At 43.2% G+C, this 21,090-nt stretch overlaps 1 pseudogene; it reads right to left on the reverse strand.

Moving 5' to 3' along the window:
* Nucleotides 1–682: 682 nt before the first annotated feature.
* LOC127674200 (UL16-binding protein 6-like) lies at nt 683–20,190 on the reverse strand (annotated as a pseudogene).
* Between the last annotated feature and the right edge of the window lie 900 nt (nt 20,191–21,090).

The following is a 21,090-nucleotide window of genomic DNA, read 5'->3' on the forward strand; positions in this document are numbered from 1 at the left end:
ACTGTGCTTATAGGCCCCAAAGTTCAGAACAGGTAGAAAGGATGAATAGAACTCTGAAAGAGAACCTTACCAAATTAACCCTAGAGACTTGCAGTTACTGGGAGGCTTTCCTCCCTTTCACCCTCAAAAGGATCAGAAACATACCCTTGGGACTGACCCCCTTTGAGATCATGTATGGGAGATGCCCCTCCCATGATTCCCAAGTTAAATCAGATGTATTAGCTGAAGTGACTGATAGACATTTATTTGACTCAGTCAGTGTCATAGCTTATACTCAGAAGGACATCTGGCCACACTTGAGAGACAGCTCTGAGGCTGCTCCTCTACATACACCTCATAATTACCTACAGGTGATGGGGTACTTGTAAATAGACATCAGAAACAGAGGCTTTAACCCCCCTGGAAAGGATCTTATGTAGTTGTGCTAACTACACCTACTGCACATAAGGCAGACAGAATTGCCACCTGTCCCACCACACCCAACTTGCCTCAAAGACCCTCCTTCAGACCCAGAGGACTTCATAGCCATATGGCAAGAGGTCAAGAACAAAAACAATCCTCTGAAACTCTAATTGCAAAGCTTGTTGTTCTAATAGCCTTGCCTTTAACCAATAGCTGCTCCTCTTGTAACACCCCTCACAAACATCACCTTACATCCTACCTGGGATTATCTATAATGCACCTATGGGTGACAGGCTTCAGCAGGTGCATAGGGTGGCCCCCCACAGGCACCTGGTATCCCAACCTCATCTTCGACCTCCAGGACCTTGTGGTCTAGCACCCACCTAAAGGAACATTATTAACATGTCTGTCCAGGCCATAGAAGTGAAGTGGCAATATTAGGAGGGGTGGCCATGTTGGAGTATGTGTGCAACTGTGGTTGAGGGCTTTAATACCCTAGGCCTAACTGTCTGGAAATGAGTCTTCACTAGCAGCCTTCAGATGAAGATGTAGAACTCTTAGCTCTTCCTGTATCATGCCTGCCAAGATGCTGCCATGCTCCCACCTTGGTGATAATGGACTGAAACTCTGAACCTGTGAGGCAGCAACAATGAAATGTTTTCCTTTTTAAGACTGCCATGGTCATGGGGTCTGTTCACAGCAGTAAAACCCTAACTAAAACAGAAGTTGTTATTGGGAATGGGGTATTGCTGTCATAGTCCTGATCATGCTTTTGTTTAGAAGAACATGGATTTGAGGACTTTGGATTTGGAAAGCAGAAGAATGTTTTAAATGGAGTTAAATGGGCCATCCTAGCAGGAGTATGGAAGCCATTGTTGCTGAGAGTAATTTGTACTGTGCAGACCTGGCCCAAGAGGTTTCAGAGGAGAAAAATTTCAGTTTGTAGGGTAGAAGCTGTTTTTGTAGTATTTTGGTGAAGAATGTGGATTTTTGTCCTTATCTGAAGAGTCTACCTGAGACTAAGGTAAAGAGATTTATAAAGGAAGTCTCAAAAAAGCCCATCAGAGACTTTGTTCTATGGTTCAGTCTCGTTAAAAGCATTTTGAGCAAGTGTAGCAAGTTTAGAAAGGAAAACTATGTAATATATGGTTCGAGTGTTAAAGGGGCACCAGGAAGTGAAATTGAGCCAAATCCTGTGTTCTTGGAGATAGCCAATTATGGAACTGGGAATTTGGGGCAAGATTCTACCCAACTAAATTTAGATCCAGGAATGGTGGTACACACCTTTAATCTCAGGAGACAGGCAAGCCCATCTCTGAGTTCAAGGTCAATCTATAGCACAAGATCCAGGACAGCCTAGCTAAGGTGGTGAGCAAGTTGGAAAACAGAAAACTGGAAATAGAATGGGGGGAGGCATAGTGCAGACCCAGCAAGCAGTAGAACATGGCAGCTTCAGCCCTGTGGCTCTGGCTTTAGAGTCTGGAATTGAAGATACTACTGGAACAACTGATGTTGGTTAGCTGGAGCTAAGAAATTTGTGGTGATTAAGAAGAGACCAGCATCACTGAGATGAAATCTTGTGGGAAGTGTTTTTTGAGAGCCCAAAGAAGCTGTGTTCCAAAGATAGCCAAGGTTGTACGACATGCTGCAGCTGTACTTGGTAAAGTATATGAATCACCCAGGTAGTACTGGTTTTGAAGGCATGAAGGGATCATGCAGAGCAGCTGAGGCTTGGGACTGTGAGAGTTCACAGACGGCATTGGTAAAGTAGCAGCCTCAGTGGCAGTTGAAGGATGGCCCAGGACTGAAGGGGGCAGGCAATGGAGTTGAGGCTTGGCACCATGAAGAAAGCCTATGATAGGCTATTTGCGGAGCCAAATTGCAGCAGAAGACCCCAGTACCACGGGATGATCAAGAGAAGCAGCAGCAATGGAGTGGATGAACCTGAGCTTGAGTGCTACAGAGGGCCGAGTGGGAGAAGTGACACAGTCCTTTGGAGGAGCCCAGAAGATCATGTGTGTATACCAGACATTAAAAGAAGCTGAAACATGGAAGTTGCTTTGGTAACCCCCAAGTTATTTAAGATGCCAGAGCTGTGGGCATTCTGCTAAGAGAAGCTGTTAACAGGGAGTGGAACTAGCCCAGGAAAAAGAAGTTTGTTGTAGTCAACAAAGATGAATAAGGAATTGGAGATATGAAGACCACTTTGACATCAGACATGGATGTGCAGAGTTCAGAGTCTGCCCAGTAGGTTTCCTCTCTTGCTTCGGAGATTATAGTTAAGTGATTGGATGTATCTCAGAACAGACCTAGAACTTTGGATTTTTAACATTGTTGAGACTGCTATAGACTTTGGGGACCCAGAAAGTTGGACTAAATGTATTTTGCCTAATGCCAATTAAGTATGACCCCCATAGACTCATATGTTTGAACAAGCCTGTGGGGACCAGGGAGTGAAATGCAATAGTTTGTAAATGCTTGGGCCAGGGAGTGGTGCTATTAGGAGGTGTGGCCATGTTGGAATAGTTGTATTACTGTGGGTGTGGGCTTTGACACCCTACTTCTAGATGCCTGGAAGTAAGTCTTCCACTAGAAGCCTGCAGATGAAGATGTAAAACTCTTATCTCTGCCTGTGTCATGCCTACCTAGAGGCTGCCATGCTCCTACCTTGATAATAATGGACTAAACATATAAACATGTAAGCTAACCCCAATTAAATATTGTCCTTTATAAGACTTGCCATGGTCATGTTGTCTGTTCACAGAATTAAAACCATATGACATGGGCCTACCAAGTCAGAGAGGACATCTACAGGAGACATCTACAGTGAGGACATCTACAGGAGACTTCTACAGGAGACATCTATAGTGAGAACATCTACAGGAGACATCTACAGTGAAGACATCTACAGGAGAAACTACAGTGAGGACATCTACAGGAAACATGTATGGTGAGGACATCTGCAGAAACCATCTACAGTGAAGACATCTACAGCCTGAAAGGCAGAACTCACTTGCACAGGAAAGACTCACAGCTCAAGACCAACTTCAGATGATCAAAGGCACCCAAGTCTTTACAGGACATCAATAAGAAAATGGAAGTAAGAAATAGAAAAGGTGCTTGTTTTCCCAAAGTGAAGTTTATCAATTTGGAATGTTTAGAATTTCATCCTGATGACTAACCAAGATCCTACCTTTGGACAAAGAATCTTTGTGAAAACACCATTGACAGACCAGACTTGCCAAAAACCAAGTGTGCTATCTGCACATCTTCTCTTCCCTGCCTGTTCCCCCATATCCAATGCCCCAGTCTCAGACCCAGCTCTGTCCTAAGAATATCCAGGGCAGCTCTCCTTGTCTCAAGCCCCAGCTCTCATCTCCAGGTGATCACACAGGTCCTCCCCTGCTGCCTCCCTCACCCCATTAGTTGCCTATTTCCAACCTCCAGCTCCCAACAGTGCCTCGTGATCCTTACAACATAGGGCTCACTTTACCCAGGACAAGAAGGAGTGTCAAAGTGGACCTATACCGCTCCTTTGCTCCTGAGATCCAATGGTGAACTCCCTTTCTCTTCTGACCCCATCCCCAAATGATCACAAAGACCTTCTATTCCAACCTTCCTTTTGCCAGCTCATTCCAGTATCCCAGTCCCAATACCAGTAATCATCCTCTGTGAACCCAAGAGCTGAGCAGGCCAGGGAAACAGACAATACACGACCATCATAATCTACAAAAATCCAGAGAGGAAACAGAAACCAAGGAACAAATCGCCCACTCATAAAAAGAAAGGTCCAGGTATCAGCGCCTAGACCTATAATTATCCCTAACCCAGATGTCTAGACACCAGAGCAATCATTAACAGCCAGGGCAATAAGTCTCCATGAGAGCCCAGCTGTTGCACCATACCAGGCCCTGAATATTCCAGCACTGTTGAAGGACAAGAAAAAGACCTTAAAATCAACTATATGAAGATTATAGAAATCCTTAAAGAGGATATAAAGAAATCCCTTAAAGGAACTCAAGAAAACACAACTGTTTGAAGGAAACAAATAAGACATAAAATGGAAATAGAATCACTATTGAAAACAGAAACTGAAGGAATTCTAGAAATAAAAACTTTAAGAATTTGAATGGGAACTACAGAGGTAAGCTTCACCAACAGAAAAGAAGTCATGGCAGAGAGAATCTCAGGAGTGGACAATACCATAGAAGAAATGGATACATTGGGCAAAGAAAACACTAAATCTAAAAAATTTCCAAACACAGAACATTCATAATTGCTCCTGTCTGAAAGAACTGCAGGGGCACACATGGAGAGGAGCCTGAGGAAAAGGAGGACCAGAGACAGGCCCAAATTGGGATCCAGCTCAAGGGGAGGCCCCAAGGCCTGACACTACTACTGGGGCTATGGAGTGAACATAAACAGGGTCCTATCATGACTGCCCTCTGAAAGACCCATCACATAGCTAAAAGAGTCAGATGCAGATACTTACACCCAACAGAAGCTGCTGACCCCTATGTTTGAATTAGGGAAAAGCTGAAAGGAGCTGAGGAAGAGGGAGAACTTGTAGGAGGACCAGCAGTCTCAGCTAACCTGGATCCCCGAGATCTCTCAGACACTGGACCACCAACCAAGCAGCACACACCAGCTGATAAGAGGTCCCAACACATATACAGCAGAGGACTGCCCTGTCTGTTTTTAGTCAGAGAAGATGCACCTAATGCTCAAGAGACTGGTGAGGAGTTTAGTGGTCTGGAGGTGTGGGAGATGGGGGTGGGGACATCCTCGTTGACTGGGGGTGGGGGTGGGGGAGTTGGAGGGTGTTGGGAAGATGGGGGTGGGGTGTGTGGGGGAGTTGGAGGGTGTTGGGAAGATGGGGGTGGGGGGTGGGGGAGTTGGTTGTGTTGGGGGAATGGGGAGGTGGTGGGGTGAGGGTAGGGAAACGCTATTGGATGTAGAACAATCAGAGGGTACACTAATAGGTGGATGAAATCTGGACTGTAGAAAAAGATTAAATAAAATTTAAAAAATGATAATAAATAATTTTGAAGATTATGGCAATATGACATGTATTCTTTAGTGTCTAAAAAGTGTTTGGCAAATGAAGGCCATCATCATACTAATCTTTTGAAACTAAAATGTATTTTAATCTTTTGCAAACTAAAAGGAAGAAGAAGAAGAAGAAGAAGAAGAAGAAGAAGAAGAAGAAGAAGAAGAAGAAGAAGAAGAAGAAGAAGAAGAAGAAGAAGAAAAAGAAGAAGAAGAAGGAGAGAGCCAGAGAGAGAGAGAGAGGAGAGAGGGAGGGAGGGAGAGAGAGAGAGAGAGAGAGAGAGAGAGAGAGAGAGAGAGAGAGAGAGAGAGAGAGAGAGAGAGAAAGAAAGAAAGAAAGAAAGAAAGAAAGAAAGAAAGAAAGAAAGAAAGAAAGAAAGAAAGAAAGAAAGAAAGAAAGAAGGAAAGAAAGAACATATCTGGACTCCTAGTCATCGACTGAGTCATTGTACCAGGGGTGGGGGTGAGGACTAGAAGGAACTTGGGACCTAGAGTATTCTCAAAACAGTCTGGGGGCTCAGGGGTCCTGTCCTCCCACACTGTGTCCCAGGATTCCTTCCTAGGAAGTCACTGGCTTGCTCAAGACAGAGAGAGCTGTGCTGCCCCCCACCCCCCACCGCGCGCCCACCCCCCAGGCTTTGGAAATTCCAGGGCTAGCCTCGAACATAGACAAACTGTGTCCCAACCCCCACCCCCACCCCTGCTCCCGATCCCAAGCTCCCATCACCTGCTGCCCCCATAGGGTCTGGGGAACTCACCTTCTCTCCCTGAACACAGACAGACAGACAGCAGGGTCAAACAGCACAGCAGAGCCAGGCGGCAGAAAAGGACCTTGGTGGCAGCGACAGGCTCCATAGCTCCTTCTCCTGACCCTGGCAGCCAAAGGCGCGATTTTGACTCTCAGAAAGGGAGGGAAAGTCTTGGTCACATCCTGAAGATGGTCCCGCCCACAGAAAGTTTTTGAAACTTCCCCTATGTGCTCATGGCAATTCCTCCTTGATCTTGTCAAAACCAGCTTCTAGTTCCCCTTTCTCTGGATCCTTTCAGAGCCACTCCCAGCCACAGCTGGCTAGTGCCTTACAGACTGCAGCATGGTCCTGCTCTTATCTCAAGTCTCTGCGCTTTTCGGGGTGGGGTCAGGAAGGAAAGCTGCTAATCACAGCATGTGCACCCTAGCATATGAAGCTCCCGAGGCCCGGGAAATGAGACGCCGCAGGAAATAAAGCACGAGCGAAATAAAGATCAGGAAGAGGAAAAGAGCGGGAAGAAGTGAAGTGCCAGGAAGGTATTGGTTGGCTTGCAAATGGGCCGTGGTGAGTGACGCAAGGGAGAGCAGTGTGGATAGGCAAGGGAGAACACTGGGTGGCCCTAGCTGTGGTGACCTACAGAGCAGCAGGGGATCCAGGCTTCTGAGTCCAAAGTATGCAGATTCTTCAGGGAGCACAGCCATCATCAGCCTTAGTCCTGAGTGATCCCCAGCAGCAAACCTGGACAGAAGCCAAAGAAAGAGAGGAAATCACCCTGGCTGCAGTGTGCTTGCTTCTGTGGAGACACCACCACACATGCACCCCCACACCTCTGCTGCATCCAGATTCCTGCTGCCCACTAGGGCTCCTTCCAGCACCTCTCTGACTGTAGCTATCCATCTCCCCACCCCCACTTCCTCTCTCTTCCCTGCTGTGCCTCTTAAATATGTCTTAAAAAGTCTAAGAACTTTGGCCTCACCCAGGATATCACAGTTGTTGGCTGCCCAGACAGCTGTTTTTTTTTTTTTTTTAATCAATTCTGCCACCGCAATGCTCTGGTCTTTTAAGGACAGAGGTCAGTAATGGCTGTCCACAGGTCTTGAGGTAGACCTAGGTTTTTGAAGCAGGGTCTCCCCTGAACTCAGGAGTTCTAGGACTTGGCTAGATTGGCCAGCTTTCAAAATCTGTGGCTCTTCCTGTGTCTGGAATTGCATGCACTAACCACCATTTCTGGACTTTTTCCTTGGTTGATGGAGGATGAAATATAGGACCTCTTATGAGACTGGAGTTCCAAAATGAAAGCAACTTCTCAGCTGCTGTGGTGGCCCTTGCCCTCCATCCCAGCTCTTGCAAGGTGGAGGCAGACAGGAGGACCCCTGGTGAGTTAAAGGCCAGGCAGAGTTCAGTGGTTCAGAGTTCACTCACTCAAAAACAAATTATGTGTGTGTGTGAGTGTGTGTGTGTGTGTCACCTATATACACACATACACATGAATACATATATTATATGCATTCATATGTACACAGAAACCAGCAAAAATCAGTTTCAGAGAAAATGTTGCTAAGGCAGACAGGGGTTGTGGTAATCTGCTGACACTTGGTCCTTCTGTTTTCTGTTTCCTTGTCTCTTGTGAAGGTCAGGGCTCAGTGCTCACGGGCAGGGGTAGTGCCCACCCACACTGAGCTCAGGCCTGTGCAGGGATGCACAGAACTCACAGGCTGTGGTTCTTCAGCAGTTGCAGATGTATTATTTGAGACAGAGGGGGTCACTGACTTGGGGATTAGCAAGTGGGCAGGCTCGGCTGCCTGTGCACCAAGAATCACTTGTCCCATTTACCTCAGCAGATCAGAGATTTCCAGCATGCTCTACCATCCTTGCCCTAAAACTTGGGTACTAGGGGTCAACTGGACCTTCATGAAGGCCCAAGGCAAGCACTTTGTGCCTCAGCTCTCTCTCTCCCCTCAGCTGCTTTTCAGCAAACACTTTCTCCTTGGTGAGCATCTCAATGGCAGGTTCCATCCAGTCACTCATGCTGACACCCAGCCACTGGACAGACACCATTTATACCCCTCAGGGGATGCTTGAGGCTGGGGTGGGGATGAGCCAGGGCGACCAGTTGAATCTGAGACACGGCCTACCCAGTGTGCTCTCTGCACACACACTGGCCTGGGAATCACTGCAGGGAACACAGAGAATTAAAGATGTGACCCACGGTGCTTGGGCTGAGTTCTTAGTGACTGAGATTTGAGCTTCCCCATGGAAACAGGCTGATGAAGCATGGTCACCTCCATGACCTTTGAGTTTCTATGGAGAGTTTGGGTAGAGGTTCTAAGTAATTGCGTCTGTGCCTTTTGCTCTGTGGGTTCAGCTACCCACAGTATTTGTTAACTACCATCACATAAATAGTGAGATACATAGATAGATAGATAGATAGATAGATAGATAGATAGATAGATAGATAGATAGATAGATAGACAGACAGACAGACAGACAGACAGACAGATAGATAGATAGGTAGATAGATGGTAGGATCATTTGAAGTTTCCCTTCCAATGGGATTAATACAAACTAGTTTTTACATAAAAGCATACATGTAAATTTAGTCATAAATCTTTTTAATGCACTAAATGTGAGCAAATGTAACAAATTGGTTACTTTGGTTTTTTTATTGAAAAGGGAAGTAAAAATACTTTATGATAAAATTAAAGATTGACATGGAAAATAGTTCAGATAAAATAGAAGAGATACATAGAGAAACACTTTAAAGTTGACAATTTTCATGGAAAATTAAAGAGTAAATTAGTACACATAAAAAGCATTGCTAAAATAATTGAAATATGAGCTAGAAACATTTTATGACAGAATTGAAGATTTACATGGAACATATTTCTGATAAAATTGTAGAAAAACATGTTAAAATTGAGGATTATCATGGAAAATTTAATATAGATATAATAATGGTAGGCATAAAAGTATTCCTAAATTGATTGAAAGTGGAATTATAAACATTTTCTGATAAATTTAAAGATTTACATGGAAAATATTTCTGATAAAATTGATTTATAGAAAAACATGTTAAAATTAAAGATTATCATAGAAATTATACAGATAGAATGATAGGCATAAAGATAATTCTAAGTTAATTGAAGGTGGAATTATAAACATTTTCAAATAAAACAGAAGATTTACATGGGAAATATTACTGGTAAATTTCAAGAAATATATAGACAAACACATTAAAATCGACTATTTCATGGAAATTTTTACATATAAAATGGTAGATATAAAAACTGTTTCTAAATCAATTGAAGATGTAATTAGCAAAATTTGTGATAAAATCAAAGATTTACATTGAAAACATTTCTGATAAAACAGAGGAAAGAAGACAAAAATATGGCAGAGCAATGCCTTGTTGGGCATCAGTTGGAGGAGTGCTCTTTGGTCAAGTAAAGGCTCAGTAGAGGCCCCAACAAAAGGAAACGGACTGGGGGAGGGGCTATGGGGGGAGGGGGAGTGTGTCTGGTAGAGGGGCAAATACATGGAGACAGGAGGTGGGAGGAGGGGTAGGGAATCTTTGGGGAGGGGGGCTTTTGGGAGGGGGGAAATTGGGAAAGGTTTTACCATTGGTAATGTAAATAAAAAAGATACTCAATTAAAAAAATTTAAAAAATAGAGGAAATATATAGAAAGACATTAAAACTGAAGATTATCATGAAAAATAAAATCGTAGCAACAAAAAATTACTAAGTTAATTAAAAGGGGAATTACAAACATTTTCTGATAAAATTGAAGATTTACATGAGAAATATTTCTGTTAGTCTATGTCTTTTTATTGGGGAGTTGAGTCCATTGTTGTTAAGAGATATTAGGGAATAATGATTGTTACTTCCTGCTATTTTTGATGTTATTTTTATGTTTCTGTGGGTATCTTCTTTTAGGTTTGCTGGAAGATTATTTTTTTGCTTTTTCTAGGGTGTAGTTTCCCTCCTTGTATTGGCATTTTCTATCAATTATCCTTTGTAGGGCTGGATTTGTGGACAGATATTGTGCAAATTTGGTTTTATCATGGAATATCTTGGTTTCTCCATCTATGATGATTGAGAAGTTTGCTGGGTATAGAAGCCTGGGCTGGCATTTGTGTTCTCTTAGGGTCTGTATGAGGTCTGCCCAGGATCTTCTAGCTTTCATCGTCTCTGGTGAGAAGTCTGGTGTGATTCTGATAGGTCTGCTTTTATAAGTTACTTGCCCTTTTTCCCTTACTGCTTTTAATATTCTTTCTTTGTTTAGGGAATTTGGTGTTTTGATTATTATGTGCCGGGAGGATTTTCTGTTCTGGTCTAGTCCGTTTGGAGTTCTGAAGCCTTCTTGTATGTTCCTGGGCATCTCTTTCTCTAGGTTAGGGAAGTTTTCTTCTACAATTTTGTTGAAGATATTTATTGGGCCTTTAAGACATAAATCCTCACTCTTGTCTATACCTATAATCCTTAGGTTTGGTCTTCTCATTGTGTCCTGGAGTTCCTGGATGGTTTGGGTTACAAGCCTTTTGCATTTTGCATTTCCTCTGACTGTTGACTCAAGGTTTTCTATGATATCTTCAGCACCTGAGATTCTTTCTTCTATCTCTTGTATTCTGTTGTTGATGCTTGCATCTATGATTCCTGAATTCTTTCCAAAGTATTCTATCTCCAGAGATGTCTCACTTTGTTATTTCTTTATTGTTTCTACTTCCACTTTAGATCCTGGATGGTTTTGTTCAGTTCCTTCACTTGATTGTTTGTGTTTTCCTGTAATTTTTAATGCATCTTTCTGCTTCTTCTTTAAGGGCTTCTGCCTGTTGACCCATGATCTCCTGTATTTCTTTAAGGGATTTTTGTGTTTCCTCTTTAAGGGCTTTTACCTGTTGACTGATGTTCTCCTGTATTTCTTTAAGGGAGTTATTTAAGTCTTTCTTGAAGCCCTCTATCAGCATCATGAGATACGATTTTCAATCCAACTCTTGCTTTTCAGGTGTGTTGGGGTATCCGGGACTTGCTGTGGTGGGAGAACTGGGTTCTGATGTTGCCATGTGGCCTTGGTTTCTGTTGGTAGGGTTCTTGTGCTTGCTTTTCGCCATCTGGGGCGAATACATAGTTGGTATTCTTGTCTCTGGCTGGAGTTTGTTCCTCCTGTGGGCCTGTAAGCCTGTGTCCTTACTCCTCTAAGCTCAGAAGTGAAAGCACCACTGGGAGATCACTCTCTCCTGGCCGGCTATGCCCAGAAGACTGCAGAGTCTCCTGGATCCCTGGTGCCAATGGCAGCAGGAAGACTTCTGTCCCAGTTGCTCCACTGATCCTATGCCCTGTGAGCTCCTAGCTCTTCCCCTCCAGAGAGAAGGTGGAGATCTTACCTCTGCTCTCAGAAGTGAAAGCCCCGCTGGTGGATCACTCTTTCTTGGTGGGGTATGCACAGAGGCTGTGGAGTTTCCCGGCTCCCTGGTGCCAAATTAGTTTCTTTGACATTGATCTTATATAACCTATTTCTTTGATATTGCTCTCATATAACCTATAAAACCATTCAGTGTCAGCATGAAATTGAAGTTAGGTGCTGAAACAATCAAGAGCACTTCACCCTTTGAGGCTGTCCTCTAGCTACATGTGTGAACATAGTGAGAACATACATGACAGGGCATATATGAGGTGTGGCCTATATCCAGGCTCTGAAGACTTTGAGAGAAAAGACTCTCAAAATGTGAAGAATTTTAGAAAGGAAACTGTGAGAAAGAAACATGAAATATTTACCTGTGGAAACACAGCCACAGTAGAAAGGAAATGCTTTTGGGTAAGAAAAGATTTCCATTTATGAATACACTTGTTTGATTAGGTAAATTGATTTGATTTGTTTGAGAAGGTAAATCTTTCTCACAATAAGATTTGCTAACTTAAAATATTATATTAAAATACTCTTCTTAAAGAACAAATCTGTTCCCATAGTTACAATTGGAAGTCAAAACTAATCAGGATCATGGGACTGAGATAGCAACTGATATTTTGGCTTTTGTCTAAGGTAAGCTATGTTCCACAGGCATCAAAGGACAAGATATCTCAGAAAGAGGCCTACAGCTCTGGAAAGTTACCTGTCACCTTCATCAGAGAGAAAACACCATGACCAAGACAACTTATAAAACTCTTATGAGTTTTTAATTGGACTTTTAATTAGGTTTCTGGTTTCAGAGGGTCAGAGTTCATGATGGCAGAGTAAATGTGCGGTCGCAGAAACAGCAGAGAGAACACTTCTTAATCCTTAAGTAGGAGGCACAAGAGGAACAGAGTGGAAATGGTGGAAGTCTTTTGAAGCCCCAAAGCCCACCCTCAGTGACACACCTTCTCACACAAGGCCATACCTCCCAATCCTTCCCAAAGGCTTCCCCCAGCTGAGAACCATGTGAGCCTACAGGGGCCATTTTCATTGAAACTAACACAGAGGTCTGGAGATTCTAGATTTTGTACTCTACCCAGTCTGCTTCCAGCATCTTAAGAGGAGTGCCCTCTGTGCTCCAAGAGAAGACACATGGACAGCAAGAGCTTTACTCATCAGAGCAGGTGGGCACAAGTAATATTGAAAAGTAAATGAAGTCTCTTCAAGAGACTAAAAGTAACTGATGGGACCTTCAACTGATCATAACAAAACAAAGTTCATTTGTGGTACTTTCATTCCCTTAAACATCCAGTCAGATGATAGTGATTAAACAACAATAGCAGTATAATAATAATAATAATAATAACAATGTGATAATGTAAAAAAATAAAATTGTACCATCCAGCACTGGGACTCTCACTTTTCTTGGTTCATTTGGAAACCGGGTATTGTAAGTCCCATGAAGAGTTTTTCAAGTAACCAGCTTTAAGACCTTGTAAAACCTTTCCAGGCCCTTAAAGCTCTCCTGTGACGGACCATCTACACGGTGTCAGGAAACACAATCAATGAATATCAGACTCTTCTCTTCCACACCACAAGATCGCTCTAGATCTCATCAATCTTCATATTCTACCTGCAACCTGGCCCGCATTATTTTATGGGGACATGACACAGGCTCCAGGGTTTCATGGTTATAACTCTCCCAGAGGCTATAGAATCTGGGCCTCATCTTAATAACTTAAGCTCATCTTCCTAAGCTAACCACTTGCATTCTGTAAGGCTCTCTAGCAGGTATGTATGGGGGAGGGAGATGGGCAGTGCTTATATGTATTTGGCCTATGGTTTCCAGGTGACCCATGTCCACCGTAGTCATCTGGAGAGAACGGGCCTTCATTACTGCCCAGAATAACCCTATTATACATGTTTTTGAGATTTGGATCCACTAAAAGCTAATCTGACTAGCAATACACTTAGGTGACCCTTATGCTATAAAGGCCACCAGCAGGACCATTCTGACATTTCTTTTAATTTAAAAGCAAACCCATCATCAGGCCAAAGAGAGAGCTTACCTCCACCATGGGGCTACCTGGTTCCCAGTGCCTCTCTCCCTTGCCTTCAATCTTCTTCCCAAATGACTCACCAGGCTTTAGATGAGGACAAAGTCTTGACTGACAAGAGTCACTGCATTGGCATCACCAGGAAGAATTGTGAATGAAAATCTGGATTAACGATCCAAGGTTGAACAACACATGGTCACCACAAGTGCTCAGGAGTGTCAAGATCTTAGTGACCCTGCAGGTTCCTCCTGACACATGCTGCTGGTACATCTAGGACAATGAGAAAGGATGAGGCTCCAGGTAGCCACACAGAGACACTCACCTTGCTATTTTCAAAGGACAGTGCCTGCCACAGGATCTAACACAGTGAAGATGAGGTTTCATACCACCTCTAGAATGAGAGCAAAACATCCTTTCTGTGGGGAACCAAGTCATGGGTCATTGGCCAAGAAATACTCATAATAAGAGTTTATGTCCTATGTGTCCTCTCTGTGGGATGCTCACTGTGCCCTCCAGACAAAGGGAGGTTGGATAGAAAGGTAAGATCCTTCTGAACCATGACCAGGTTTTAATCCTTTGTGCCAATGTTAGTTCAGCCATTGGGACAGATCAGACTGAAGCTTTTGTCTGCTGTCAAAGTGATGTGTGTGTGTTAGAATTGTGTGGTCACTGGGAGGTGGATACAGTCACATAAGACAGACTTTCAGACTAGAGAGCATCAGGCATGAGGAGGAGGGCCCTCACTGAGCCCTGTAACATTTTCCATAAACATATTAAAGCAATTGTCCTTTTCAGAACTGCCATGTTCACCTGGATATACATGGCTTTGAGATTGATGTTATTTTATAAACATCATCATTGAAACATTTTCATGTTTTGTACAATAGCAAACAGGAAAGACTTTATCTTCATAAATACAGGACAGATGTTATTTTGGGACATATGTATAAATGACTTGCCATGCAATGTTAAAATTAAAAATGACTATACATGTTAATCTAAGAAGATCTTGAAGATACCTGGACAATGCATCCTGCTCATTTTTATTAAAAGCAATCATTTTATATAGACATCTAAGACTTGTTAAGGAAATAGTTTTCATGATTTATTTCAAATTCTTTATCTCTTTATCAAAAAATAGGTATAATAAAAACACCCACATAAGTGTTAAATAGTCATGAAATTATCTAATATTAGTTTGTGTTACACATTACTCAGCTGAGTCAGTCAATAGATATGATGAGAGTGAAAGGAACTGAAGACAGAATCAAATTCTGATCATGGGTAATTTACTTTGGACCTATTTTCAGTCAGTACAGTTACATGAGGAAATTGACATGTATAGAGTTTTATGGGTTAATTTCTGTTTTAGAATTACTTTAGTAAGTTTCAATCTTGTTATAGTTACACAGTTTACTCTCAATTAAAATGTACAGCAGCTAATTTCATATCCTATCTCCCTGCCTTTCTAGGCAATCAACAGAACAAAGAGATGTCAGGTAGAAACTTCTCAAGGGCTCAGTGTCCTCCATGGCTTGTCCTCTCCTCTCCCTCTCCCTCTCCCTCTCCCTCTCCCTCTCCCTCTCCCTCTCCTCTCCCTCTCCCTCTCCCTCTCCCTCTCCCTCTCCTTCTGTCTCCCTCTTCCTCTCCTTCTCCCTCTCCCTCTCCTTCTCCCTCTCCCTCTCAGTCACCCTCTCCCTCTTGCTCTCCCTCTCCCACTCCCTCTCCCACTCTCTCTCCCTCTCTGTCACACTCACCTTCACCCTCACCCTCCCCCTCCGCTCCCCTCACTTCCCCTCCCTCCTCCTGATGTTCCATCAGGGGCCATGGCCCACTCTCAAGGTGTGCAGCTGTCTACACAGCAGCTTATGACACAGCATGAGTCTGCTCCTCTCTTCTCTAATTGAATGTTTTCCAGTGAGTCTAACAGTATTTCTTCAGGCCCAGATCTGTTCACCTTCTGCTAAATAAAAAAGCACTGAAGATGAAAGTATATAAAATAACAATAAATCTTTAAGCTAAATAAATAAAACATACTACTGTAAAGACTGGATCAGGGGTTCCTTCTTCATGATGGACCCTGAGCTCCAGGGGCAGGGTATATGACATAGATGTGCCATTTGTATTTTGCAGACACACTCTCTGCACTTTGGCCACAAACAGCACATTTTTCCTTCCTTTCTTTCTGTTTTGGTTTTTCAAGACAAGGTGTTTATGTATATTCCTGTCTGTGCTGGAACTCGCTGTGTTGACAGAGATGTCAAACTTAGACATCTGCCAGTCTCTGCCTCCAGAATACTGAGATTAAACGTTTCCACCACCAAGCCCATCCAACAAGGATTTCTAATCAAAATATATGAAATAAAAAGGAAAGGGATATGGATAAATATTGATATGCACACAAAATGTAATGCAAGGAAGGTGAAATATTTCTCAGCAAGAATTAAATATGGAATAGAAACAGTAAAGAAATTCACTGGAAACAAAGGCCTTTCAAGAGTTTAGTGAATTTCACAGTTCATTGTACAGTCTGACGAAAGAACAAAAGAATACCACAATATTGTAATCACAAATGAAAGAGAAGCCCCCCAAATCCCTGTAAAGTAAAATAATTATGAGACTACTCTGAACATACTCTGAAATTTTCAAATAAAAATTGTATAGTATAGGCAGCACCAGTTCATGAAACCAGAACACCTGTAAACCAATCAAATGAAGAAAGTTTACAAACATCTGAACAGAAAGAGATCCCTTTACAGACATTAAGTCAGCAATTAGACATCCAGAATCTGTGGTAAGAACCTTCTAGTAAGGAAATTGGAGGAGGGACATTACTGTTCTAGGGGAATTCAGCAGACAAGACTGCTCAGATATTTTGAAAGAGTAATCGATAACTACTTTATATCCTGACTGCAGTTTCCCCTCCTTACTTCCTCTAGTACCTAGCTCCCCACCAATGGTGTTTCAGACAATAGAATGTCACCTAATGTTTAGCAGGTCCTGATTATTCTAAATGTTTGGGATCCCAGTGTAGAATGGAGCCTTTACCAGGGAGATCTTGTAAGCACATAAACCATGTTCCAGGCTGACATATTAGGAAGACTTAGCCCAAAGCAGAAGCTAAAAAGCAAAGTTATTACAATCAGAGACATTCTGAGAACTATGGACCTCAGTGGACCTCATTGTTTTCATTCACTCCCATCATGGGGTCAGTTGTGCTAAGGTCTGGGGACCTGCTGTCATCACTTCTGACCTCTACTAAACAAACAGTGCTCAGTGTCTGATTCCTACGCTTCGTTGTTGCAGCTTTCCTTTAGTGATGCCTCAGATACTGCCCACATACTCAATGCTGATAAAGTTTACAGAGTAATCTCCATGAAATAGGCAATTTCAAAGCTCTAATACTTTAGTAGCACACCATTAGAGCTTAAAATCCAATAACCAGTCGGGCAGGGTGGCACATACCTTAAAACCTAATGCTGGCAAGGTAAAGGTAGGTGTGTTTCTGTGAGTTCCAGGCCAGCCTGGTCTACAGAGTGAGATCCTGCTTCAAAATACAGTGCTTCAACAGTGAACATTACACTCTGCAATGTCCACATTCTTAGGATATGTGAATGCTAGTGCACTTGTATATAAGCACCCATGTGGAGGTCAGAGGCAGCAGTTGTGAGTTCTCTCTCCTCCCCCACAGCTTCTGGATGTGCACAGAGAAGCCTCTCTGAGCATTGTGGACAGCAGAGCTAACCCAGAACCTGCATCGGAGGATGTGACTCAGGAGTGACAGAGGCAGCCAGCCTGTGGGATGGAGGGGGTTCCAAGTTCTCTGCTGCTCCAGTGTGCATGTGGCCATGGCTGGACTACTTAGTGCATATCACACCAAGTATTCTATAATACTAATAATATCAAAAACTATCACCTTATGTTATAGTTTGTTTCACCCATATATAGTCATATAGAATAGCACATATATCTACTTTTTGTTGGTGGTGTAGAGAATGTCACCTTGTACATGCTCCTCCAATTCTGTGTCACTCAGACATAGACACTGATGAGTTATATACACTGGACTAAAGCTTCACACTCCCACTAGAGAGATCTGGATATTCTGTTTCCTGTGCTTGGTATGGCTACATAACTATATTTTTATCCAAATCTCTAGATCAAGTAATTCCGTGTTGTGGGCAATCACTGAGAGAAAAAGTAGCCCATGATTAGATTATTGGTCTTGTCACTGGGGTGTCTCACACTTTTTATGTTCATTTTCTTGTTCTGTGAGATGGAATCCTCTTCCATCTACACATTAAGAACACACACGTGTGTCTCGCCATAGTCCCCACATCTGCAGCATGCAATGCTACTAAGTAGGACCCTGCTCTGAACAGGCACCTGCTGTGTGCCCTTGGCATTCCACTGGTCTGGGACAAGCTTCCAGTCCTGTCCAGGCTAAACAGGCACAAGTCATTGCTAGCTGGTGACATGAACTCTGGATCTCCTGCCTCTGGTCTCAGTAAGAATCTGCAGCTGAGGGACCAGAGCAGGACTCCTGGAACTCACTCACACCTGTTTCCTCAGTCCTCATCCATCTGTCCCTTACCTTACTTCCAATATTGTGCCCAGTACCTGTCATTGTCAAGAATTCTCCACAGAACATGTACAGGAGGAAGCGGCTGAGCATTACCAGCAGGACAGAGAGGCTGGACATGCATGTCCTGGATGCAGGTTGGCCCACATGTGCAGTAATAGTTGCTAATGCTAAAATGTAAACAAAAGTTGAATCTTTGAATAGGACTTAAATTTGAGCAAATCTCACTTCAACTTCTGTGTCCTCGGCAAATAACATAACACACAGGGCTGCAACCACTTTATTGTGCAACAGCTATTTGTGTGGGTCCTGACTTGGAAGGGAAAAACCATGTCCCTGACCTCAACAGACTCGTGTAAGTAAGGGAGCAGGGTAATGACAGGATCTCATCTCTCCTGTTGGCAGAAGAGGAGCTGACCTGTGAGAGGGTGAAGGGAAGAAGAGAGATTGGGTGAGAAGAGGGTAACAGCGATTCTAGACTGAGGAGAAGGTAGGAAGTAGGATGCTCAGTCTGTGAGAGTGGAGAGACACGAGGACAGTGACCAGTGTGAACACAACATGAATACACACACAAACAGAGGTGGAGAGAGAGAGAGAGAGAGAGAGAGAGAGAGAGAGAGAGAGAGAGAGAGAGAGAGACAGAGAAAAGGTCTTCATATCTGCAGAAAGCTTTATCCCCCTTTTCCCAGTTACCTGTAGGCACCAGGTTTTCTTAACACTGCAACATAGACTCCTAAAACTTGTTCTTGAGTTCACCCTGTGAGGTCTGGTTTAAGAAGTTATTCAGATTTCTGATTTTCTCCAACATCTCTTCTGTCCAGTTGTTTCCAGAATAGATGTGAAGCCTTTTCTTAGTGTCACCATGGAATATATTGCTTCCATTGAGGCGTACCTTCCAGGATCCCCTGAAACATCCATCTTCTGCACACCAGCCACACTTGATGCACTGCAGAGTCTGGGGCTCTGTGCACATTAGAAAGAGATCAGTCTCTGGTGTTGATTAATCCTGTCTGCCTACCCATTCTTTTTTTCCAATCTTTATCTAGCTTTATCCTTCACATTTTGCCCTTGATGATGGACCTCTTATGTGGGACTAATAGTGGTTCATTTTGTTTGTCCACGAAAATAATGAATGTCCCTAACCTGTTACAAATCCTGTTCTTTCCTTTACGGGCATCTGATATGTTCTTTTACTAATTTTGTAGCAGTGGGGATGGAACCTAGGGCCTCATGCGTGCTAGGCAATAACTCTACCACTGAGCTACAATCCCAGCTCTATGAAGCCATTTGAAACTTACCTTTGATTGTCTTATTCTTCCCCTGTATTTGGTACAGCACATCTTGGAAGTGATCAACTTGTCCTTTTAGACTGTGATACTATTTCTCACAGATCTCTGTGGCATTGAATCTGTTCAGAAGAGCACCAGTGGCATGACATTTATTATTTCTGCTCAGAAAGAAATGCTCTGTCTTCACTTGGCATTGGACTTCATAGCTCGGCAGTCCAGACACTGAGTTGCTAACACTGAAACTGCAGCAGAGAGTAGCAGCCTCTGTGGAAGAAACATTCAGTGCGGTTAGTGGAAAGGACCAAGGGACTCAGATGTTCTCTACCTTTGGGCCCTTTTGGAAAGGGGACTTGATGGGGTGGAGAGAGGAGGGAATCCCTGACCAATCTTCACTGTGCTAAGTAAGTCTTGCTCATTCTCTCCTGCTCTTCATCTGGACGATCCACCTGTCTGTTATTGTATAATCTTGTCAGCCCTGGCTACTGTCAGTCAAGGCAAGAAAGTTAAGGCTATCTTTTTTATATTTGTTCACTCTGGAGAGGCTCCAGAAGCTGCTCACATAGATTGTGAGGAGACAGGGTGGTGTGTACGGATGCTGGGTCATAGTGGAGCAGGGCAGTGGTGTTACTGAAGTTGCATGGAGACAGTTTTTCTGATCTGTACTTCCACATCATCGATTGAACATCTATAGCAAGTTTTAACTGTCAGTGTGATCCAGCCTAGAGTCTCCTAAGAAATGGGTCTATTAATCTCATCTAATGAGACTGTTTTGATGGTGAATGATATAAGAATGCCCATATTAATGTGGACATTATCATTCTCTGGTCAAGTGGTCTCTGGATGGATAGGAAATCTAGCTATTTATGAGCTCGTGATCCAGACTGCAGCTACTATCCTTTACTGGTCCCTGCTATGCCTTTCCAGCCGGGAAGCAAGTTCCTTGGCCAGGTAATGCTATGTGGAATAGCAAGTGAGCCTGCCTCTGAGATCCTGTCCTGACTTCCCTCCATGGCAGACTACAACTTTGAAGGAGACATCTAATAAATCAGTTTCTCCCTTAAGTTCCTTTTGAGAAGAGTGTCTTATCACAGCAACAGAAGGAAACTAGAACAACACAATGCCAGCTCTCCTGAGCCTAATGTAGCATTCCAAGGATGGTTTTCTGGAACTGGTCAGAGGATGGTCCTCACTACTAGAACAGCACCAATAGCAGAGAAAATCTAAGATGGTTAAATCTGGTATTCAAAGAGTGGTGATAAAAAATCTCAGATATATTCATGTTCTCAGATGAATGCAAAAGCAAACATTTCCAGGGAAATGTGAAGAGTCCATGCTGCACTGTGGGATGCTGGAGACCCTTGTTCAGAAGCATATTTAGAAAGACCAGAGTGCTGGACAGTGGTGGCACATGCCTTTAATCCCAGCACTGGGGAGGCAGAGGCAGGTGGATTTCTTAGTTCCAGGCCAGCCTGGTCTACATAGTGAGTTTCAGGACAACCAGTGCTACACAGAGAAACCCTGTCTCAACAAACAAAAACAAAAACAAAAAACAAAAACAGAATGACCAGAGA

The sequence above is a fragment of the Apodemus sylvaticus genome, chromosome 23 (genome assembly GCF_947179515.1).
Source record: "Apodemus sylvaticus chromosome 23, mApoSyl1.1, whole genome shotgun sequence".
Lineage (NCBI taxonomy): Eukaryota > Metazoa > Chordata > Mammalia > Rodentia > Muridae > Apodemus > Apodemus sylvaticus.